At 46.5% G+C, this 25,671-nt stretch overlaps 1 long non-coding RNA gene across 1 annotated transcript in view; it reads left to right on the top strand.

Annotated features, from left to right (window-relative positions):
- Nucleotides 1-12,053: 12,053 nt before the first annotated feature.
- The window catches only part of LOC129715199 (uncharacterized), a 19,822-nt gene continuing 6,204 nt past the window's right edge, over nucleotides 12,054-25,671 (top strand). Inside the window, exon 1 of the long non-coding RNA XR_008726452.1 lies at nucleotides 12,054-12,162. This is a non-coding gene — a long non-coding RNA (uncharacterized LOC129715199). The remainder of the gene's footprint in view (nucleotides 12,163-25,671) is intronic.

Raw genomic sequence — 25,671 nt, forward strand, 5'->3', positions numbered from 1 at the left:
ACATAAAGATTCTGTACTCTTAAAATTTCACCTTTAAATGTCCTCCATTTCTCTTCCACATCTTTCCCATAAAACAAACTGTCCCAATTTACTCCTTTTAAATCCTTTCGCATCTCATCAAAGTTAGCCTTTCTCCAATCAAAAAACTCAACCCTAGGTCCAGTTCTGACCCTCTCCATAATTAAATTGAAACTAATGTTATTGTGATCACTGGTCCCGAACTGTTCCCCCAACGCATACCTCTGCCACCTGACCCGTCTCATTTCCTAACAGGAGGTCCAGCACCGCCCCTTCTCTAGTAGGTACTTCTATGTATTGCTGCAAAAAACTATCCTGCACACACTTTACAAACTCCAACCCATCCAGCCCATAGTGACTAAAGGAAAGAATCATTGAAACGGTATGAATATCTGTCACTATAACTACTACACCAGATTATGTTACTGTCATTACTACTCCACAGTGTGTCACTCTTATCAGTACTACTCCAGAGTGTCTCTCCATCAGTACTGCCCCACACTGTGTCACTCCATCAGAACTACCGCACCGGTTATCACTACATCAGTACTACCCCACAGTGCGACACTTCATCAGTACCACGGCGAAGTATCTCACCACTAAAGTGTGTCACTCCACTAGTGCTACCATACGTGTTATCACTTCATTAGTACTACTGCACACTAGTGACACTACATGAGTACCACACCACGACGTGTCATTCCATCAGTATGCAGCATAGTTTTATCATTTAAAAATATCATTCGATTTTATCATTTAGAAATAAATTGGATAGGATTATGGATGGGAAATGAATGGAGGGTTATGGTCTGAGCGCAGGTAGATGGGACTAGGGACAAATAAGTATTCGGCACGGACTTGTAGGGCCGAGATGGCCTGTTTCCGTGCTGTAGTTGTTATATTGTTGTATGGTATATGTTATACTGTGTCACTCAACCTGTACTACCCCACAGTGTGTCACTCCACCAGAACTGCTCCACAGTGTGTCATTCCATCTGTACTACCCCACAGTGTGTCACTCCACTGCCCCACAGTGTGTCACTCCACCAGTCCACAGTGTGTCATTCCATCTGTACTACCCCACAGTGTACTACACCATCAGTACTACCGCACCTCATGTGTCATTCCAAAAATACTACCTCTGAGTGTCACTGCATCAGTACTTCATCGAAGTGTTACTCCATCGAAGCACTACCTCACTGTTTGTGCCTTCATCAGTACTACCCTCACTGTGTTACTCCATCAGAACTAGCTCGTGTTACCACTCTATCAGTGTTACCCTACATTGTGTCACTCCATCAGTACCATGCCGAGGATTGTCACTCCATCATGAGTACACTAGAGTATATCACTCCATCAGTGCTGCCATGCATTTGATCAGTTCATCAGTACTACTCCGCAGTGTGTCACTCCATCAGTACTTCCCCACAGTTTATCACTGCATCAGCACGACTCCAGAGTGTGTCAGTCCCAGTACGACTTCATAGTGCGTCACATCATCAGTACCACCCCGACGTTTGTCTCTCCATCAGGACTACTCCACAGTGTGTCACTCCGTCAGTGCTGCCACGAATTGTGTCAGTCCATCAGTGAAGCTCTCTTGTATGTCACTACATCTGTACTTCCACACATTGTGTCAGACCATCAGTAATAACCCGAGGTTTGTCACTCTATCAGTACTATCCTCGTGTGCCAATCCATCAGCCCTGTCACACAGTGACAGTCCATCATTATTATGCCACAGAGTCACCCCGTCAGTACTACCCCACCGTATGCCACTAGATCAGTACTTACACACAGTGTATCACTCTATCAGTACAACCCCACAGCGCATCACTCCATCTGCACTACTCCACAGCGTGGGACTCCATCAATATTATCCCACAATGTATTAGTACATCAGTGCTAGCGCACAGTGTGTCAATCCATCCTTACCGCCACAAAGTGTCATAGAAACATCGAAACATGGAAAATAGGTGCAGGGGTAGAGGCCATTCGGCCCTTCGAGCCTGCACCGCCATTCGATATGATCATGGCCGATCATCCAACTCACTATCCCATCCCTGCCTTCACCCCATACAACCTGATCCCTTTAGCCACAAGGGCCACATCTAACTCCCTCTTAAATATAGCCAATGAACTAGCTTCAACTACCTTCTGTGGCAGAGAATTCCACAGATTCACCACTCTCTGTGTAAAAAGTGATTTTCTCATCTCGGTCCTAAAGACTTCCCTGTTATCCTTAAACTGTGACCCCCTAGTTATGGACTTCCCCAACATCGGGAATAATCTTCCCGCATCTAGCCTGTCCAACCCCTTAAGAATGTTGTAAGTTTCTATAAGATCCCCCTTCATCTTCTACCATTCTAGCGTGCATCCATCAGTCTATCCAGTCTTGGCATCCATCGGTACCACCACAGTGAATGCCACTCCATCAGTACTCCCCTCATCACAGTGTGTCACTCCATCAGTAACACCAAAGCGTGTTCCTCCATCAGGTACCATCTCACAGAATGTCAGTCCATCTGTACTCCCCCCAGTGTGTCAGTCCGTTAGTACAACCCACAATGAGCCACATCATTAGTACTGCACCACATGTCACTTTATCATGGTGTACCTGCTCCACAGTGAGTGCCCTCCCCATCAGTGAGTCCCTCCATTCAGTGCCACCACACCGTGTCACTCCATCAGTACCACCACAGTGTATCACTCCATGGTGTACCATACACCACAGGTCTCGTTGCATCAATACCACCACCCTTGGTTCTCCATCTCCACCACAGTGTGTCACTCCATCAGTACTTCCAGTGTGTTTGCCACTCCATCAGTACCACCACCCCCCCCCCATTAGCCCAGACACTACCACCACAGTGTGTGTATTGCCCACTCACAGTGTTCATCCACGGTGTACACTACCATGTGTCACTCACTCCATCAGCTACAGTCACCCCTCAGTACCACCACAGTGTGTCACTCCATCAGTACCACCCACAGTGTGTCACTCCAATCAGTATCACCACAGTGTGTCACTCCATCAGTACCAGCACAGTGTGTCACTCCATCAGTACCACCACACATGTGTGCCCCTCCCTCTGAACCACAAACAGTGTGTCACTCCATCTGTACCACCATAGTGTGTCCCTCCATCAGTACCTCCAACAGTGTCCCACCATCTGTATCACCACAGTGTGTCACTCCATCAGTACCACCACAGTGTCTCACTCCATCAGTACCACCACAGTGTGTCACTCCATCAGTACCACCACAGTGTCTCACTCCATCAGTACCACTCACAGTGTATCATTCCATCAGTACCAACACATAGTGTGTCACTCCATCAGTACCACCACAATATGACAATCCATCAGTACTACCATCTAGTGTGTCACTCCATCACTGCCACCAGAGTGTCGCTCTACATGTATCACCAACGTGTTTCATTCCATCAGTACCACCACAGTGTGTCACTCCATCAGTACCACCACAGTGTGTCCCTCCATCAGTTCCACCACAGTGTGCCCCACCATTAGTACCAACACAGTGCCCCTCCATCGGTACCACCACAGTGTGCCCTTCCATCAGTACCACCACACAGTGTGTCACTCCATCAGTACCACCACAGTGTGTCACTCCATCAGTACCACCACAGTGTGTCCCTCCATCAGTACCACCACAGTGTGTCCCTCCATCAGTACCACCACACAGTGTGTCACTCCATCAGTACCACCACAGTGTGTCACTCCATCAGTACCACCACACGGTGTGTCATTCCATCAGTACCACCACAGTGTGTCCCTCCATCAGTACCACCACAGTGTGTCCCACCATCAGTACCACCACAGTGTGTCACTCCATCAGTACCACCACAGTGTGTCCCACCATCAGTACCACCACAGTGTGTCACTCCATCGGTACCACCACAGTGTGTCACTCCATCCGTACCACCACAGTGTGTCACTCCATCACAATATCACCACCAGTGTCACTCCATGTACCACCACAGTGTGTCACTCCATCAGTACCACCACAGTGTGTCACTCCATCAGTACCACCACAGTGTGTCACTCCATCAGTACCACCACAGTGTGTCACTCCATCAGTACCACCACAGTGTGTCACTCCATCAGTACCACCACAGTGTGTCACTCCATCAGTACCACCACAGTGTGTCACTCCATCAGTACCACCACAGTGTGTCACTCCATCAGTACCACCACACAGTGTGTCACTCCATCAGTACCACCACAGTGTGTACTCCATCAGTACCACCACACAGTGTGTCACTCCATCAGTACCACCACAGTGTGTCCCTCCATCAGTACCATCACAGTGTGTCACTCCATCAGTACCACCACAGTGTGTCATTCCATCAGTACCACCACAGTGTGTCACTCCATCAGTACCACCACAGTGTGTCACTCCATCAGTACCACCACAGTGTGTCACTCACTCCATCAGTACCACCACAGTGTGTCTCGTTCAGTGTGTCATCAATCAGTACCACAGTGTGTCACTCCATCAGTATCACCACAGTGTGTCACTCCATCAGTACTGCTACAGTGTGCCCCTGCATCAGTACCACCACAGTGTGTCACTCCATCAGTCCCACCACAGTGTGTCACTCCATCACTCCAGTGTGTCTCTCCATCAGTACCACCACAGTGTGTCATTCCATCAGTAGCACCACAGTGTGTCACTCCATCAGTACCACCACAGTGTGTCACTCCATCAGTGCCACCACAGTGTGTCACTCCATCAGTACCACCACAGTGTGTCACTCCATCGGTACCACCACAGTGTGTCACTCCATCCGTACCACCACAGTGTGTCACTCCAATAAGCACCACCAGTGTGCGTCTCTCCATTAGTACCAACACTGTGTGTCACTCCATCAGTACCACCACAGTATGTCAATCCATCAGTACCACCATCCCTCCAGTGTGTCCACAGTGTGTCACTCCATCCGTACCACCACAGTCACTCCATCAGTACCACCACAGTGTGTCACTCCATCAGTACCACCACAGTGTGTCCCTCCATCAGTTTCACCACAGTGTGTCACTCCATCAGTACTGCTACAGTGTGCCCCTCCATCAGTACCACCACAGTGTGTTTCTCCGTCAGTACCACCACAGTCTATCACTCCATCAGTACCACCACAGTGTGTCCCTCCATCAGTACCACCACAGTGTGTCACTCCATCAGTACCACCACAGTGTGTCACTCAACCAGTCCATCAGTCACTTTGTCACCACCACAGTGTGTCACTCCATCAGTACCACCGCCTAATGTGCCATTCCATCAGTAGCAACCCAGCGTCACTCCATCAATACCACCACAGTGTGTCACTCCATCAGTACCACCACACGGTGTGTCACTCCATCAGTACCACACACAGTGTCACTCCATCAGTACCACCACAGTGTGCCACTCCATCAGTACCACCACAGTGTGTCCCTCCATCGTACCACCACAGTACCACCACAGTGTGTCACTCCAACAGTACCACCACAGTGTGTCACTCCATCAGTACCACCACAGTGTGTCACTCCATCAGTACCACCACAGTGTGTCACTCCATCAGTAACACCACAGTGTGTCCCTCCATCAGTACCACCACAGTGTGCCCCTCCATCAGTACCACCACAGTGTGTCACTCCATCAGTACCACCACAGTGTGTCACTCCATCTATCAGTTCCACCACAGTACCACCACAGTGTGTCACTCAATCAGTATAGCCACAGTGTGTCACTGCATCTGTACCACCAGAGTGTGCCCCTCTATCAGTTCCACCACAGTGTGTCACTCATCAGTACCACCACAGTGTGTCACTGCATCTGTACCACCACAGTGTGTCCCTCATCAGTACCACCACAGTGTGTCACTGCATCTGTACCACCACAGTGTTTCACTCCATCAGTACCACCACAGTGTGTCACTGCATCTGTACCACCACAGTGTGTCACTGCATCTGTACCACCACAGTGTGTCCCACCATCAGTACCACCACTGTGTGTCCCTCCATCGGTATCACCACAATGTTTCACTCCATCAGTACCACCACAGTGTGTCTATCCATCAGTACCACCAGAGTGTGCTTCTCCGTCAGTAAACATAGAACCATAGAAAATAGGTGCAGGAGTAGGCCATTCGACCCTTCGAGTGTTAGCCCATCACCACCAGAGAGTTACTCCATCAGTACTGCTCCACAGTGCCCGAGACCTAAAGGCCCAAACAAAACTACTGGTCTACAGACTCTTTGTCCTCTCCACCCTGTTGTATGGAGCCGTCATGGACCACCTACAGCAGGCACCTGAGAGCCCTGGCACAATAACATCAAAGATCCTTACGAAAGTTTCTGAGGATCAGCAGGGGTGACAAACACAACAACATCAGCGTTTTGTAGGGAAGCCAACATGACCAGCATCACCACCACAATAACGCAGCACCAACTTCGATGGACTCGCCATGTCATGCGCATGTCCAACACACGTCTCCCTAAACAAATCCTGTACTCCCAATTGAAGGAAGGTCATTGAGCCCCCGGCGGGCCAAAGCAACGCATCAAGGCCAACATCAAGAACAGTTTGAGGAAATTCCACATCACATCAAGCAACTGGGAGCACATTGCACTGGACAGGCGCTCCTGGAGGAAATCCGTGCAGCAAGGAGCAACACAACACACAATAGAACTACGACGTGTCGCAGAGACAAAGCGACAGCACAGTAAGGAGAGAGAGAATGGGGCTCGACGACTACCAACCACCGCCAGTCTACAATGCCCACGTTGCAAAAAGGTGTGTGGATCACGGAACGCCCTGTACAGAAATCTGCAGACCCACAAGTAGACGATCCTATGGAGAGGAGAGTACAGTCTAACTCGCTCCGAATGGCCGCCGATGACCAGCACACAGTGTGTCCCTCCATCAGTACCGCCACAGTGTGTCCCTCCATCAGTACCACCACAGTGTGTCACTCCATCAGTACCACCACAGTGTGTCACTCCATCAGTACCACCACAGTGTGTCCTTCCATCAGCACCACCACAGTGTGTCTCTCCATCAGCACCACCACAGTGAGTCACTGCGTCAGGGCTGCCCCATTTCCATCCCTCCATCAGTACTATCTCACTGTGTGTCACTCTATCAGTGGACGGAGAGAGGGCAGCCCAGTGTAGATCAATAGAGAGCGTGGGAGAGAGAGAGAGTAAAAATTCTGAGAGAGTGACATCAGGAGGGAGAGTGAAAGAGGGGAGGGAGAGGTGCTGCATCATTCGCCGTTTTATTTAGGTTTAGGATCATTCTGAGGCGGCAATGTTTCTGTTCTCTGAGTGGCGTGAGTCTTTGGGTCGTTCCTCCTCAGAGGTGATGAAGACAGAGAATGTTATTGTCCAATGGTATAGTCAGATCTATTCCAGGCAAGCATGGAGTGAATGGTTACCGGGGTCAGCCAGCGGGGGTGGGGGGTTGAGGTCACAGTCAGTGAAGCCGCGATCATATTGAGTGGTGAAGCAGAGTGGGGGGGGGGGGGGGGCATTTTAGTCCGAGGTGATGTGTTGAACTAATTCCTCAACCTGTGGACAAAGGTCGCCCAGTCCAGTCCACCTTCAAACTGGGCACCAGAAGCCCTGAGAGGGTCCCTGGAATTTGGCATTGCCTTGCTGAGTGAAACGGATTGAAGGAAATCAGACAAACAACATGAGGTGGAGAGTTGGATCTGATGGAGTTTGAAACAATATCCCCTTTGCTGGAACAATGCCGCCCGCCCGCTCCCAATTTCCATCCCTCAGTATCTATCGCCACAATTCCCAGTCTTTGGAGTTTCTCAATCAATTCCCTGAATAAATCACAACCTGTCTGTCTGTCTCAGCAGGGATTTCACTCGGCTGATGTCATCTGTTTGTGAATCATTTCAAAATCTCTATTTTTAAACTCTGTTGAAACTTCACTGTCCCGGTGGAGACGGAAAATGGTATAAAATCTCCAGGAATGTTGTGTCCCAGCATTTCATTCCGAGACATTACCGGTAGCTCACGGGGACACGTCGCTGGGCAGAGAGAATGGGGCAGCAATATTGGGAATATGCAGACGTGGAGAAAATCCTGTACGTGATCATTGCTGCCGTTGGAGTCCCTGGTAAGTGAGCAGAACAATTCAAGTTTTATAACTCCATCCGTGTGTTAACTGGTGTTGACCTGATTCTCATCATGTTACAAGTTCCCAACTGATGATCGTTGTACAAGAATATGTGAAGAATATCAATCCTCTCTGTGAAATATTTTTGAATTAACGCTGCTGTGATTTTTCTTATTTTCAGACAGCTGAAACTAAGCCTCTTTTTCTCTCACTGCTGCCGGCCGGGAGCCACTAGAATGTTGTTCTTGCCTTCAGTGGCACCTTGCCCAGAGTTGTCCCAGTGCTCTGGGGCAGGCAGGCAGGCAGCTCTCCGGGACGGTGTGACTGGGAGAGAGGGGTTCACATTGTGAAGTTCACTGTGACTGAGTTATTGATCAGAGTGAACAGCCGCTCCTGTGGACACTGTGTCTCACTGTGGAGTCAGTCTGTCACATTGTGATTCCACCCACAGCCTGTTGGCCAATAATTGGAACGATCTCCTGGACCAGTGGCCGCGGATCTACCGGCGTGTGTGTGTGTGTGTGTGTGTGTGTGTGTGTGTGTGTGTGTGTGTGTGTGTGTGTGTGTGTGTGTGTGTGTGTGTGTGTGTGTGTGTGTGTGTGTGTGTGTGTGTGTGTGTGTGTGTGTGTGTGTGTGTGTGTGTGAGTGTGTGCGCGCGCGCGCGTGTGTGTGTGTGTGAGTGTGTGTGTGTGCGTGTTGTTACGGGACTGAACTCACTGTGGAATGAATCCATTAACGGAGCCATTCTGCTGCCGGATTGTAAGTTGTCCCTGCCTTCCCTCTGGGAGCCTCCTCGCCTCCATCAGATGCCGAGTTCCCAGAGCCCTTGTTAAACGCGGCCGATCACGGTTAACTCTGTGAAGGTAGACACAAGTGCTGTAGAAACTCAGCGGGTGCAGCAGCATCTATGGAGCGAAGGAAATAGGCCACGTTTCGGGCCGAAACCCTTCTTCAGTCTTAACTCTGTGAAACCGGCCCCATCAGAGACTGTGAGCAGCAGCAGGGTTAACTATAGAAAGGAACATTGCGCCTATTTTAGCGGGTGATTGCTCGTTCCCTCCCCGCCCTTTGCCCCACCCGTCGCCTTGTCTTTTCTCCCCAGAAAGCAGGCGGGCAGGTCGGACACAGTCGGAGCCGGCTCTGACATTGTTAAACTTGCAGCAGCCGCGCACCGACTCCAACATTCCTGATCTTGAGCTGAAAGTCGAGCCGGTGTTCAGCCCCGGAGACCGTGTTGAGTAAATGCCCAGTGTCCGTTCCCTTGTCTTTCCGCAGTGAATTTAGTGGCGATTGTGATCCTGTCCCGGGGAAAGTGCGGCCTCTCCACCTGCACCACTCGCTACCTGGTGGCCATGGCAGCGGCCGATCTACTGGTCCTGATCACCGAGGTCATTTTGTATCAGCTCCGATATCATTACTTTTATTGGAGTTTCCTGTCCATCACCCCTGTGTGCCGTGTTAACGAAGTACTGAGGTTTGCAGCTACAGAATGTTCTGTCTGGTTCACCGTCACTTTCACCTTTGATCGGTTTGTCGCCATTTGTTGCCAGAAGCTGAAAACTAAATATTGCAGCGGGAAAACTGCGGCTGTGGTTCTGGCAACAGCCGGCGTTCTACTCTGTCTGAAAAACATTCCCCGCTACTTCACACTGGAACCCTGGACAATCATCGACAATGTCCCGTGGGGCTGTGACACGGTGGACAGTTATTTCACTGACCCCGGGTGGGTGGCATTTGACTGGTTCGACACGGTTTTAACTCCGCTCCTCCCTTTCGCTGTAATCCTGCTGCTCAACGCTCTGACAGTCCGCCACATTGTAGTGGCCAATCGGGTCCGTAAGGGGCTGAGGGGTGAGAGCAAGGGGGAGAACCGCAGTGACCCGGAGATGGAGAGCAGGAGGAGGTCTGTGGTTTTACTATTCACCATCTCCGGTAGTTTCATCCTCCTGTGGCTGACGACGGTTGTAGACTTCGTCAATTATCAGATCACAGGGATTGGAAATGACATGAATGATTCTCAATGGATCTTTAGAGACGTCGGGTTTTTGCTGAGTAATCTCAGCTGCTGCACCAACACATTTATTTACGTGGTGACCCAGTCCAAGTTCAGGGAGCAGCTGAAGAACACGGTGAAATATCCACTCACCTCAGTGCTTCGGCTCATTCATAAATCCGCGCCCTGAGCGCATCCATCCATCCCAGAGGCGGCCGCAGTCTCTCCGCTCCGAGCTCCGGCTCCTGACATTCACCACCGGAGCCATGAGGGAGGGTGTAGCTGCCAAACTTTGACTGGAAAGATACCCTAGCAGGGATCAGAGAGAGTGGAACAACAGTGGCAGGTGGTTCTGGGAATAATACAGAAGGTGCAGGATCCGTCCATTCCCAAGAGGAAGAAAGATTCCAAGGGGAGTGAGTGAGTAAGGGGCGACCGTCTCTAACAAGGGACGTCATGAAAATAAAAGAGAAGGAGTACAACGTAGCAAAGATGAGCAGGAAGCAAGATGATTTGGTAATGTTTAAAGAACAACAGAGAATACAGGGAAAAAGATGAGATACGAAGCTAATCTAGACAAGAATATAAAACAGGATAGTAAAAGCTTATTTAGGTATGTGAAGCGGAATAAAACATAGTTCAGAACAAAGTAGAGTCCTTGAAAATAGAAGCGGGTGAATTTAGTATAGGAAACAAGGAAATGGCAGATGATTTGAACAGGTACTTTGGATCTGTCTTCACTAAGGAATACGCAAACAATCTTCCTGACGTACCAGTGGCCAGAGGATGTGGGGTGACGAAGGAACTGAAGGAAATCCACATTAGGCAGGAAATGGTGTTGGGTGGGTAGACTGACCGGATAGGGGTACGAGAAAGGAGGAGGGGAGGAGAGGAGATAAAAAAAACAACAGGTACATGGTTAGTTTTACCGTTAAATCTATATTACTAAAACTCTGTTCTTGACCGCTTTTGGCGATCTGTGGTGCGATTTCCGAGAGAACGCCGCCACCTACGGCCGTCATTTTTGGCCACCTCGCTTAGAGCCCCCCTCTGCCGCATTTTTCCCGTCGATGAAATATGATCGAGATATTAATGTTTTTACAGCATTCCCCATTCTCTCTGCTGCCCCCGCTGGCAGCAGGGGGAGGGAGGGACTATAAAACCAGGAAGTGTCCTGCTTCAATCACTTTCTTCCGGACCACGAAGTAAAAAGGTCACGGCTCTCTGAGCTGCGGCTCTACTCTAAGGTGAGTCCCCTGCATATGCTTTTTCAGCCAATTGGTCTGTTGTTCACCATTCACCATGGTCTGAAGTTTCTTGGCAAATTTGTATTGAAAATAAAAAGCATTTGCAAATTTGTCTATCTATATTGTCTTGGAAATGTGGATTGAACATGAACTGCATTTGTATATTCGTCTATATATATTGTCTTTGAAATGTGTATTGAAAATAAAAAGCATTTGCAAATGTGTCTATCTATATTATCTTTGAAATGTGTATTGAACATGAAATGCATTTGTATACCCGTCTTCAGGTGACTAAAGCATGATGTCCGTATTGTCTTTGAAATGTTTATGTAAATTGAAATGCATCTGTTGCAACGTTTTCACGCGGAATAAAGCTTTTTATTTGGACCAGAACTGTGTTTACATTTAAAATTGGCGCTCATTTTGTGATTTTGGCGGTTGCAAGATGGCGGCGATGACGTCGTTTCTGATGATCGGTAAGCCGGTGGCGATGACGTCATTTCCGGTCGGAGGCAAGATGGCGGCGATGAAGTCATTTCCGGTCGGAGGTAAGATGGCGCTGCCTGCTGAAGGCGGAGTGCACGAGGTCTTGAATAATTCTACAGAACTGGTAAATGTTGTGTGTTTGTTGCAGCAAAAGCTCGGCAAAAGCTGCATTGTCTTTCAGCAAAAGCTGCATTGTCTTTCAGCAAAAGCTGCATTGTGTTTCAGCCACAGACTACAACAGGATTTGAAGATTCGTTCAAATATTCGGCTGCTTTCTCTATGGTAAGTATGTGTTTGTTGGACGTTATTTAATAGCAGCAGTTTGTTTCAGCAAAAGACTCTACAGCAGGATTTGAATATAATAATAATAATAATAATAATAATAATAATCTTTATTGTCATTGTACAAGACAACGAAATTTTGTTGGAGCAGTCCTCCAGCTGCACAGGAATATGAGTATAAAAATACGTTTAAAAAAAAAAGTTTTGCACAGTGTATTTTAGTGTTTTTTGTGTGTGTGTGTGTGTGTGTGAATATATATATATATATATGTGTGTGTGTGTGTGTGTGTGTGTGTGTGTGTGTGTGTGTGTATATATGTGTGTGTGTGTGTGTGTGTGTGAATATATATATGTGTGTGTGTGTGTGTGTGTGTGTGTGTGTGTATATATATGTGTGTGTGTGTGAATATATGTATATGTGTGTGTGTGTATATATATATATATGTGTGTGTGTGTGTGAATATATATATATATATATGTGTGTGTGTGTATTATATATATATATGTGTGTGTGTATATATATATATGTGTGTGTATATATAATAATAACTTTATTTATAGAGCACTTTAAAAACAACCACTGTTGCAACAAAGTGCTGTACGTGACTAATCATGGACAAAAAATTATTACACGACAATAAAAACATTAAAAGAGCGAGTACAAACAATAAAATTAAAAACATTAAAAGCACTAAAATATGAGCAAAGTCTCAAGCAGGGTCAAAAGCCAAGGAAATAAATGTGTTTTAATATGGTTTTGAAGATGGACAGTGAGGGGGCCTGTCTGATGTGCAACGACAGAGTGTTCCATAGCACCGGAGCAGCAACAGAGAAGGCTCTATCCCCTCTGAGCGTCCGCTTAGACCTCGGTACCTCCAGGAGCAGCTGATCAGCTGACCTGAGGCGCCGGGCAGGAGCATATGGATGAAGCAGCTCAGAGAGGTAAGGCGGGGTGAGCCCATTTAAAGATTTAAAAACAAATAAAATAATTTTTAAATGAACTGGAAAGTACACCGGGAGCCAGTGGAAGGAGGCCAGAATTGGCGTGATGTGCTCCCTCTTTCGAGTTCCAGTTAAAAGTCGAGCAGCAGCATTTCGAACCAACTGGAGACGAGCCAGGGAAGATCGAGCAACTCCAAAATAGAGTGCGTTACAGCAATCCAGCCTAGATGTGATAAAGGCATGGATTACTGTTTCAAAATGCTGCCGCTCAAGAATGGGCTTCACCTTTGCCAGCTGCCTTAGGTGAAAGAAGCTGGACTTAACCACCGCGCCTATTTGATGATCTAATTTAAAATCACTGTCCATCCTAAAACCCAGGTCCAAAACTGTCGGCTTCACAGACCATGCCAGGGGACCGAAGTCAACAGGGGGAGGTTCACGGCAGCCATTTGGACCAAACAATATCACCTCTGTCTTCTTTTCATTAAATCCTAGAAAGTTTAGGGCCATCCAGGACTTAATGTCCTCAAGACAAGACAGAAGTGATTTGACAGAAAAGGCATCTTCCTTCCTCAGCGGCATATATAGTTGGCTATCATCAGCATAACAATGAAAAGAGATGCCATGCTTTCTAAGAATGGAACCCAGAGGAAGTAAGTACAGTGAGAAAAGCAGGGACCCTAAAATTGAGCCCTGTGGAACCCCATATGACAGAGGAGCGGAGGAGGATTCAAAACCAGCAAGGCTTACACACATAGTTCTGTCTGCCAGATAAGACCTGAACCATCCCAGGGCGCTGCCACAAATGCCCACTAGGTACTGTAACCGAGATATTAAGATACGATGGTCCACTGTATCAAAGGAGGCAGATAGGTCCAGCAGGACAAGAACCACATAATTGCGTTCACTCGATGACAGGGTGTAGGATGCAAAAGCAATAGACTTTTCCTGCCCGTCATTCATTATGTAGGAGATCACTGCACCTACACCATAACTTGAAGCATCACAGACAAGTTTCATCTCGCGTGTCGTATCGTTGTGAACAAGAAGTTTGCCATTGTTAAGTTCTCCTTGCAGATGACAAATGCACGTTGCAGTTCCTTTCCCCACGACCATTTTCACATCTTATATAGCAGATGATGTAGTGGCTTTAGCACAGTTGCTAAATCTGGAAGGAATCGTGCATAGAACTTCACCATCCCACGGAATGAACGTAACTCTGACACATTGTTGGGTTTTGGAGCATTTACTATTGCTTCAACTTTCGCCTTCACGGGGCAAAGTCTGTTGTCATCTCCTTTGAGTCCAAGGTAGACCGACTTTGACTGTGCAAATGTACATTTACGTTGTCGCAGTTTGACATTGTGGCAGTTCAGTCGTGTGAGAAGTTGTTCAAGGATTTCCAGATGTTCTACCGTGCATTCTGTGAATATCACAGGTCATCCTGGTTGCACACAGTGTGGAATGCCTTGTAACATTTTGTCCATCACAGCCTGGAAATGTTTTGGGGAAGATTTCACGCCGTAGGGCAGCTTTGCACATGAATGCAAGTCCTAATGTGTGTTGATAGTCAGGTACTGCTGACTTTCCTTGTCAACATTGAGTTGGGCATAAGCGTGAAACAAGTCCAGTTTAGTGAAGACTCTTGCTCCGCTAACTTCTGCGTAAAGATCTTGCGAGGTTGGTAACGGATGTTATTTGTCATCAACGGCTTGGTTGATTGTGACTTTGAAGTCACCACATAATCGAACAGTTTTGTCGGCCTTGGGTACGGCCACAATTGGCAATGCCCAGTTACTCTGGTCTGTCTTCACAAGGACTCCATTAAGCCCTAATCTGTCGAGTTCTATCTCCACTTGGTGCTTTAGTGCATATAATACAGGTCTTGGTCGACAATGAAATAGTTTTCACATCTTGCCTAAGTGGAATGTGTGCATAGTACCCTGTTATTTGCATGTACCAGTCAGCAAAAAATGTTTGCATGTTTGTTTGTAACGTTTTCATGATGTGATTTGGACAAATCGTCTCTGAAAATGTTCTTAAAGTCTAACTCTATTCTAATCAGCCAATCCTTTGACAGGAGGGTTGGTTTATTTCTGTAGCTGGCCACTATGAGGGGCAGTGTTACTGACGGACCATAATACTGAACTTTACAGTTCATTTGTCCACAAGTCTCCAAAACTTCGCCCGAGTAGGTTGTCAGCTTGACCTTACTCTCAAACAATGGTGTCTGTGGGAACTGTGTTTGGTTCAGGTCTTTGCTCATGACCGAACAATCTGCTGCCGCGTCAATACACGTATCCTTTAACTGTTCATTCATCGATAGTTTCGTACGAAAGTCCTTGCATTGGCTGGTCAAGGCCTATCTATTTTGTTTGCATAAATGGTGTATAACCCAAGTTCATTTCTATCTGAGTTCATCTCCAGGTTGTGAACTAATTTCTGGTGTTGTCGCTTGATTCCCGCAGATTGTTGGTTTCCTGTGTTATGTTTGGCCCGACATGCTGGGGTGATATGGCCTTTTTTTCTAGCAGTTATAACACTTGGCCATTTTGAACTGATAAAATTGGGATGAGTGATTACCTTTGCAACGATAACAACTGGCTGAACTCGCCATACTTTGGTTTTGGTTTAACACCTCTTGCTTTGACCATAGGCACTGCCTTGTGACTCTAAACGGCCACTGCAGTCCGTGGTGGACGAAACTCGCGAGCATTCTTTGATGCCATCTCCATTGTTGCCAATCTTGCATGCTTTCTCGATTGTAAGATCTGGAGTGTTCACGAGTTTGGACTGAATTCGTTCATCCACTTGACGACCACAAACAAATCTGTCGCGTAGTGCGCATCCGAGAAAGGCTCCAACGTTACAGCGCAAAGTCACGTTTTTCAAGGCAAAAGGGTACTAATTGATTGTCTCATCCAGCTTCTGGTTTCTAGTGCCAAATATATAGCTTTCTGCAATTTCCAGAGGCTTTGGTTGAGGTGCTCCTGCAACTTCTTTATAATGTCATTGACTGTCACGTCTTTTTGCCTTTAAGGGTGCAAGGTGATTCACGAGTGTGCCGTACACGTCAGGACCGATCTCTGTGAGCAGAATCGCTGTCATGCGTTCGCAAAGGGCCTTATTTGTTTCAGCCACTATGTCTCCTTCACCACTAAACTCCATTATGTTGTATGCCGTTAAAAACATGTTTGCTCTCTCCACATGGGAGCTGAACGTCTCTCTACACTTGTCAACATTGCCAAGGTTTCCAATATAGCCCGTGGACGCTGCATCGTGTCGTTCTCTTCTATTTTGTCCGTTAAATGTACCTCTTTTCCTGTCTGTTCCGGTTTATCAATTCACCTAACACTTAGCTGTACAAAGGCTCAGCTTGAGCAACTCGACAAAAAAAATCTTACACAAACCCAAGGACGACATCTTGCCACACAGACACAACATAGAGAGAGCATGACAAATTATCGACGATTTGTCCAGCTGCTGTTTGAAACTACAGTCCCCCGCAGAGAAGGGTCTGCGGCCTATCGTGCCCAGCTCGCAAACAACCGCGGCACACTCCGTATTTACTGTTTAAAACGTTAAACAATACTGCATGTTGCACAACAGTCCTGCATTGTATTTAAAGGATGAGTTCACAATTCTATCCCATCCTCGTCGCCAATTGTATTATATTCCGGACGCAAGAATGAGTAACAAATTACACTCAGGTTGCCTGGATCACGAGAGAGAGGTTTACTACCCAACATCCCCTGTTTATTTTGAACACCAACGCATTAACGTATACATGAATATGTATGAATACATTACACTGGTGAAACGTTATAGAAACATAGTGACATAGACAATAGGTGCAGGAGTAGAGGCCATTCGGCCCTTCGAGCCTGCACCGCCATTCAATATGATCATGGCTGATCATCCAACTCAGTATCCTGTACCTGCCTTCTCTCCATACCCCCTGATCCCTTTAGCTACAAGGGCCACATCTAGCTCCCTCTTAAATATAGCCAACGAACTGGCCTCAACTACCTTCTGTGCCAGAGAATTCCAGGGATTCACCACTCTGTGTGAAAAATGTTTTCCTCATCTCGGTCCTAAAATATTTCCCCCTTTATCCTTGGTGCGCAGGAGGATGACGGGTGACCTTATAGAGGTGTAGATATTCATGAGAGGTCTAGAATGGCCAGATTCACACTATTGCCCTGGTTAGGGGAATCGAGGACCAGCGGACATATGTTCAATATTAAGGGGGAAATATTTAATTGGATTTCGAGGGGTGACTTTTTCACACTAAGGGTGGTGGGTGTATGGAACAAGTTGCCACATGAAGCAGCTGAGACTGGGACTATCCCAACAACTAAGATACATTTAAACGAGTACATGGATAGGTCTGGTTTGGAGGGATATGGACCAAGCGCAGGCAGATGGGACCTGTGTAGCTGGAGCATGTTGGTCGGTTGGGCCAAGTTGGGCCAAGCGCCTGTTTCCACTGTCTTATCACTATGACTCCTTGACTCTTAAAGTGTCAATAATTAGGGGTTATTTAGAGAATGTATTAAATGATTGAAAAGGAAAAGGAAATACATTGACACATGAAGGGGCATCTTGTTGGGTCTAGAAGGCAAGAGAGGAGGGAAGCCTAGCACATGTAAACAACAGTGAGATGTGTACTTGAAGTCCTGTCAAGCGCAGGGCCACGGACCAGCGCAAAGATTCACATTTTGGACTATTTGCATTCGAGGGACCAAACGACCTCCTTTGATGCTGAAAAAGCTGCTTGATTCCAACATCCTGCCGATCGACCTCTATTGCCGCAGGTCAATGGCAACCTTGATATGTATCTCACCCTCATTTGTCCCAAACTAACGTGTGTGGGTTAACGTTGTGCTGATATCGTATTAATCACACACTGAGTCGTTTGTTTAACGTCCGACAATTCGCGGTGAGTGGATGGATCCTGACACTAACACTCGGCCAGTCACACGGTGAGCAGCGCATGTCTGACATTAACCGGATTCAGAGGGAATAGACTGGCGTAAGCCTGCGAGCCCTCTAGTGGACATGTAGTGGAATAACAGGGCTGTTGAACTCAACCAGTTCCTCACTGGATTCCTAGTTAGATTTCCAGAAGGCCCCACCAGAAAACGTGGTTGGATTTTTCAACGCGGCGGCTGTATTGGATCTCGCAAATTTAGGCGAAGTTATACGTCGCGATTCGTAAGTCAATCATAGAAGCATTTAAGCATAGAGTGCTACAGCGAAGAAACAGACCATTCGGCCCAACATGCCCACACCTGCCAACATATCCCAGCTACACGTCCCACCTGCCTGCATTTGGTCCATATACTTCAAACCTGATCTATCCACGTACCTATCCATATACTTTTTAAATTATGGGATATTCCCAGCCTCAACTACCTCCTCTGGTAGGTTGTAGCATACACCCACCAAACTGTGTGTGAAAAGGCTATCCCTCATAAACCTACTAAACCTACATCCTCTGGACCTCGATTCGCCTCATCTGGGTTTAAGAGATGCTGTGTATAAAACTGAACTATTCCCACCATGATTTTGTACATCTCTATAAGATCACCCCTCATCATCCTGCGCTCCACGGAATAGAGACCCAGCCTACTCAACCTCTCCCTGAGCCAAGACCCACTAGTCCTGGCAACATCCAACAATTGTTGGAAGTGGAAGCAGATTTTGGAATTACATTGTAAATACGTTTTCTGTTGTTTGGAGTTTGTTACTAATCAGTCAGCAGTTATTGGCGAATCGGCGAGAGACCAAGATTCTCCGCAGTGTCTCATTTGAATGATCGGACTTTGTAAGATGTGCCGGGTGCGTTCATTCCCTGTGTGATGAATCTCTCCGTAATCTTTCCCCGTGAGCACACCATGTGATGCTGGCATTGTGTTATTGCATTGTATTTTATTAATTTAGTTTAGTTTACAGATACAGCTTGGACACAGGCCCGCAGATTCCACGAGGACGATGAATGTTCATCCGGTTACGCCAGCTACACGTTCGCATTCACACACTCACTGCAAAATCGGAATAATTCACACAGTCCAATTAATCTGAAAACTCGCATATTTTTGTGATGTGGGAGGAAACCAGAACACCCGGATGAAACCCGCGCGGTCACAGAGCTAATGTACAAACTCCCCAGACAGCACCCGAGGTCAGGATAAATGCCCGGTCTCGTGCGCTGTGAGGCAACAACAATATCAACGGTGTCACTGTGCCGCCCTTGAATACGTTGCGTCTGTATCACGTCAGTATACTCAACATGTGCCTAAGTGGACAAGGTATCAGATTCGTTAACTGCCCGAGTTACTCTAAGTACATTCTGCGCTGCATACAGTATTTATATCTCAGATCTTCTGTATAGTGTGTCGGGGGCGATACCGTTCGTCGAAAGGGAGACAAAATATGCGGATAATTAGATGATTCAATGAAACGAGGACAATTTTCCACACAAGATGTGGCGTAGAATGTAACAGGATGCCGAACACGGTGGGAGAGGCAGCAACTTTTCACGATTGAATAGCGCGGTGGCATGGTGGCGCAGCAGTAGAGTTGCTGCCTCACACAACGGCAGAGACCCGGGTTCGATCCTGACTATTGATGTTATCCGCACTGAGCTCATGCGTTCTTCCAGGCGCCGCCAGGTGTTATCTCATATAACCATATAACAATTACAGCACGGAAACAGGCCATCTCGACCCTTCTTGTCCGTGCCCAACATGTATTCTCCCCTTGTCCCATATACCTGCGCTCAGACCATAACCCTCCATTCCTTTCCCGTCCATATAAATATCCAATTCATTTTTAAATGATAAAAACGAACCTGCCTCCACCACCTTCACTGGAAGCTCATTCCACACAGCCACCACTCTCTGTGTAAAGAAGTTCCCCCTCATGTTACCCCTAAACTCCTGTCTCTTAATTCTCAAGTCATGTGCCCTTGTTTGAATCTTCCCTACTCTCAGTGGGAAGAGCTTACCCACGTCAACTCTGTCTATCCCTCTCATCATTTTAAAGACCTCTATCAAGTCCCGCCCTTAACCTTCAGCGCTCCAAAGAATAATAAAGCCCTAACTTGTTCAACCTTTCTCTGTAACACCTTTCTCCGGGAGCTGCGGTTTCCCGCAACACTCCAAAGAGGTACAGGTTGAGCCTAGTTTGTAGGATAGTGCTACTGTACGGCGTTCACTGATCGGCGCGGACTCGGTGGGCCAAAAAGCCCGTTTACATGCGGTATCTCCTAAAACCCAATAAGATACGTACTTGGAGTGTTCGTCCACAGGGTTACGGACCAAGTGATGAAAGGTGAATCTTCGGCATCACTGACTAGCAGGTTCGGTAGCAATGTTATAAACCACCAGGTACAGTGACCGGACACCACACTGGTTCAGTATGAATTACAATGGGCGGGAATGAGCTGCCTTGAAGGAAGTTCTGCTCAACACAATCCACAAACGGGGACCTCAACATCTCTGCGTTTGTGCGGATTCAGACTCTGAGCCGTTTCTTTCAGTTTCCTGCTCGTTTGCCGTGTACAAAATAATTGGGATGGAGGTGATGTGAATATATTTCAGACCCCTAAGTGCACTCTGTCGACCATTGATGCAATGTTTTAGGCACCGACTGTTGTAGATTCCTCGATGATGGGGAAGTCAATACCCGTGATGGATTGGGCAGTGTTAATCACATGTTGCAGTCTCCTTCGCTCCTGGCATTCGGGTCGCCGACCCATGTCGTGATGCAACCAGACAACATGCTCTCTACTGTACACTTGTGGAAGTTGAAGAGAATACTCGACGACATACCGATATCCGCAATCTTTTCAGGGAGTAGAGGTGCTATAATTGCATCAATGTTCTGGATCCAGGAAAGATATTCAAAGACTTCCACTCACAGGAATTTGCAGCTTTTGCCTCTCTCCACCATCGCCAAGTCGTTCTAGACTGGTTTGTGGGCCCTCATACTTCCTGCTCCAAAGTACAGAATCAGATCCTTGGTCTTCCTGCGTTTGAGAGCATGGTTGCTGTGCTTGAACCGTGGACATATAATAGATGGTGGTGTCGCCCAGAATGTTGACGCCCATTGTGAGGTAGGGGATATGCTGATTTTAGTTTCCAGTGCATTCCTGAAGTACGATTGATTGAAGTCACCGCAGATGATGAGCAGGGCATCAGGGTCTGGTGCTTACAGAGAGTACACGACGGAGTATAATTGTCCAGAGCCACATTGGCGTTGACTTTGGGTACTATGTAGACCACCGACACGATGGTAGAGGTGAATTACCCGGTCGGTTACTTAGTGAACTGTTATTCCAGGTGGTCTCCCGAACTATACACATCATATTTGAGACCAAACTTGGATTACAATACGCAGTTCTGGTCGTCCAGCGATTGGAAGGAATACATGAAATTCAAAATGGCGCAGGTAGGAATCATAAAACTGTTACCGGGGCGGAAGTGTTTGAGATTTAAGGAGAGCAGGGACAGGTTGGAACGTTTTCACCGGACAGTAGGCGATTGATGGGTGACATTACAGAGGTATATTTCACCATCGGGGGCAGGGAAACGGTAGACAGTTACTGTCGTATTTCGAAGCCTGTGCAGTCTAAAGCTGTAAGACACCAGAGTGGATAGATTCAGAAGATACTGAGAGGCAACTCTTTTTACAAAGGCAGTTGTGGTGAGGTGGAATGGCTGCAAGCGGAAGCTGAAGAGATGGTTTCGATTACAAGGTATAAGAGACATTTCACGAGTATATGGATCGAAGTGGTTGGAAGGCTATGGAGAAATCGTGGGCAAGTTGGGCTAGATTGGTTGGACATTTTACGTGACGTTGACTGCTGTTTCCGCAACATCTTCCTTCGTGGTGTGCCTATAACTCTATAAATAGCATCGTTATTGTGTGACTGTAAGATTATCTGAAATTATGTAGATAGTCACCCACATTGTGTTTCAAGGACTGTCCACGTTTGGGTACGAGTTGAATCCCGCGTACATAGAAACATAGAAACATAGACAATAGTTGCAGGAGTTGGCCATTCGGCCCTTCGAGCCTGCACCGCCATTCAATATGATCATGGCTGATCATCCAACTCAGTATCCCGTACCTGCCTTCTCTCCATACCCTCTGGTCCCCTTAGCCACAAGGGCCACATCTAACTCCCTCTTAAATATAGCCAATGAACTGGCCTCGTACGTTCGTTAAAAAGAACCTTTTATTGATTAACATTTATTATTAATCGAAGCGAGCTGCTCGAAGGTCAGTTACAGATTCCTGAACTATGATGCACTGATCTATTCCTGGAGAATAATTCCTGCGTGTTATGCAATATCGAGGTTTTAAAGTATGGGGACATCCAGTGGCCGGCGTGTGAACTGCAAGTAATCGCGGCCTCACAAACGTCTTGTAAACGGTAATATAACGTCCCATCATCTGCGCTTAATGTAGTTAAACTAGTGAAAGGCATTGTGACAAAATCTTCATTACAATCTTAACGACCCTCGACTCCAAATTCAGAGAAATATGACGTGAACTCCTCGATCTCCCCGGGCTGCTGTACTCCGCAGGGTCGAATAGATCATTGAGAAGGACGTGGCATGACTTACCAAAATAATCACAAATAAACAAATACCTATATTACTAAAACTAAGATCTTGACCACTTTCGACTAACTGTTTCGTGGTTTCCGACGGAATGCTGCCACTTACGGCCGACATTTTTGGCCACCTCGCTCAGCGTCCACCTCCGCCAGATTGGACGGGAGGATTTTTCCCATCGATGAAAAATCAGAGAGATATTAATGATTTATTTAAAAAATCGCCATTCTCTCTGCTGCTCCCGCTGGCGTTAGCGGGGAGGGACTATAAAATCCGAAAGTGTCGTCCGTCACTCAGTCTCTGCGAGGCGGAGGAAGCGAGAGGGTCACTGCTCTCTGAGCTGCGAATAACACTGAATGCACGTCTACTGCACGGTGAGTCCCCTCGATGTGGTTTTCAGAAAATGTGTTGGTTGCATGCAAAGTATTTGCCCAATTGGCTTGGCTTTTAAAGAGGTTTCAGAAAATGTGTTTTGTCACCTTGCAAAGTGTTATCCCAACTAGTCGAGTGGATAAGGGAAAACCAGTGGATGTTTTATATCTGGACGTTCAGAAGGCTTTCGTCACGGCATTGGGGCTTCAGTATTGAGGTGGATAGAGAACTGGCTGGCAGACAGTAAGCAAAGAGTAGAAGTAAAAGGGTCCTTTTCAGAATGGCAGGCAGTGACTAGTGGGGTACCGCAAGGCTCAATGCTGGGACCCTAGCTATTTACAATATATATTAATGATTTGGACGAGGGAATTCAATGCAACATCTTCAAGTTTGCGGATGGCACGAAGCTTAGGAGCAGTGATAGCTGTGAGGAGGATGCTAGGAGGCTGCAAGGTGAATTGGATAGGATAGGCGAGTGGGCAAATGCATGGCAGATACAGTATAATGTGGATAAATGTGAGGTTATCCACTTTGGGTGGCGAGAACAGGAAAGTAGACGATTAACTGAATAATGGCCTATTAGGAAAAGGGCAGATGCAACGAGACCTGGGTGTCTATTTAAACTGAATAAGGGGGGTTTGGTTTCAAATGGGATAGTCGAGGATGGAGGTAAAGGGAAATGGTTTCTTAAATGTGTGAGCGGAAAGACAGAGGGGTGTAAAATGAGGGTATAAGAAACAGGTAGCAAGGTGAAAAGTAAAAGTGGCAGGCAGACAAATCCAGGGCAAAAATGAAAAAGGGCCAATTTTCAACATAATTGTATAAGGGTTAGGATGGAGAATGACATTGTTATTTCAGAAACAAGGGTCCTGAACTTAAAGAAAGGTAACTTTGAGGGTAAGAGACGTGAATTGGCCAAGATAGACTGGCAATTGATTCTTAAAGGGTTGACGGTGGATATGCAATGCAAGGCATTTAAAGACTGCATGGACTACTAGACTACAAGAGGAGGAGCAGTGTTGGACCTCCTGTTAGGAAATTAGACGGGGTGGGTGGCGGAGGTATGCGTTGGGGAGCACTTCGGGTCCAGTGATCACAATACCATTAGTTACAATATAATTACGGAGAGGGTCAGAGCTGGACCTAGGGTTAAGATTTTTGATTGGAGAAAGGCTAACTTTGATGAAATGAGAAATTATTTCAAAGGAGTGAACTGGGACATTTTTTTATGGGAAGGACATAGAAGAGAAATGGAAGATATTTCAAGGGTACAGAATCTTTATGTTCCTGTTGGGTTGAAAGGAAACAGTAAGAATTGGAAAGAGCCCTGGTTTTCAAGGGAAATTGGACATCTTGTTCGGAAAAAGAGGGAGCTCTACAATAATTATAGGCAGCATGAAGTAAATGAGGTGCTTGAGGAGTATAAGGAATGTAAAAAGAATCTTAAGAAATAAATTAGAAAAGCTAAAAGAAGACATGAGGTTGCTTTGGCAAGTAAGGTGAAAGTAAATCCAAAGGGTTTCTACAGATATATTAATAGCAAAAGGATAACGAAGGATAAAATTGGTCCATTGGAGAGACAGAGTGGACAGCTATCTGCAGAGCCAAAAGAGATGGGGGAGATATTAAACAATTTATTTTCTTCGGTATTCACCAAGGAGAAGTATATTGAATTATGTGAGGTAAGGGAAACTAGTAGAGTACCTATGGATACTATGAGTTCGAAAGTATAAGAAGTACTGACACTTTTGAAAAATATAAAAGAAGATAAGTCTCCACGTCCTGACAAGATATTCCCTAGGACATTGAGGGAAGTTAGTGTAGATATAGCCGGGGCTATGACAGAAATATTTCAATTGTCATTAGAAACGGGAATAGTCCCAGAAAATTGGCGTACTGCGCATGTTGTTCCATTGTTTAAAAAGGGTTCCAAACGAAAACCTAGCAATTATAAGCCTGTTAGTTTGACTTCAGTGGTGGGAAATTAATGGAAAAGATATTTAGAGATAACATATATAAGCACGTTGATAAACAGGGTCTGATTAGGAACAGTCAGCATGGATTTGTGCCTGAAAGGTCATGTTTGACTAATCTTCTATGAATTTATTGAAGATGTTACTAGGGAAATTGACGAGGGTAAATCAGCGGATGTTGTCTATATGGACTTTAGTAAGGCCTTTGACAAGGTTCCTCGTGGAAGGTTGGTTAAGAAGGTTCAACTGTTGGGTGTAAATGCAGGAGTAGCAAGATGGATTCAACAGTGGCTGAATGGGAGAAGCCAGAGGGTAATGGTGGATGGTTGTTTGTCGGGTTGGAGGCAGGTGACTAGTGGGGTGCCTCAGGGATCGGTGTTGGTTTCTTTGTTGTTTGTCATGTACATCAATGATCTGGATGAAGGTGTGGTAAATTGGATTAGTAAGTATGCAGATGATATCAAGATAGTATCATGTGGATAATGAAGTGGATAACGAAGAGGATTTCCAAAGTCTACAGAGTGATTTAAGCCATTTGGAAGAATGGGCTGAAAGATGAGATGGAGTTTAATGCTGATAAATGTGAGGTGCTA

This window comes from Leucoraja erinacea, unplaced genomic scaffold, assembly GCF_028641065.1.
Source record: "Leucoraja erinacea ecotype New England unplaced genomic scaffold, Leri_hhj_1 Leri_1054S, whole genome shotgun sequence".
NCBI classification, from domain to species: Eukaryota; Metazoa; Chordata; class Chondrichthyes; order Rajiformes; family Rajidae; genus Leucoraja; species Leucoraja erinaceus.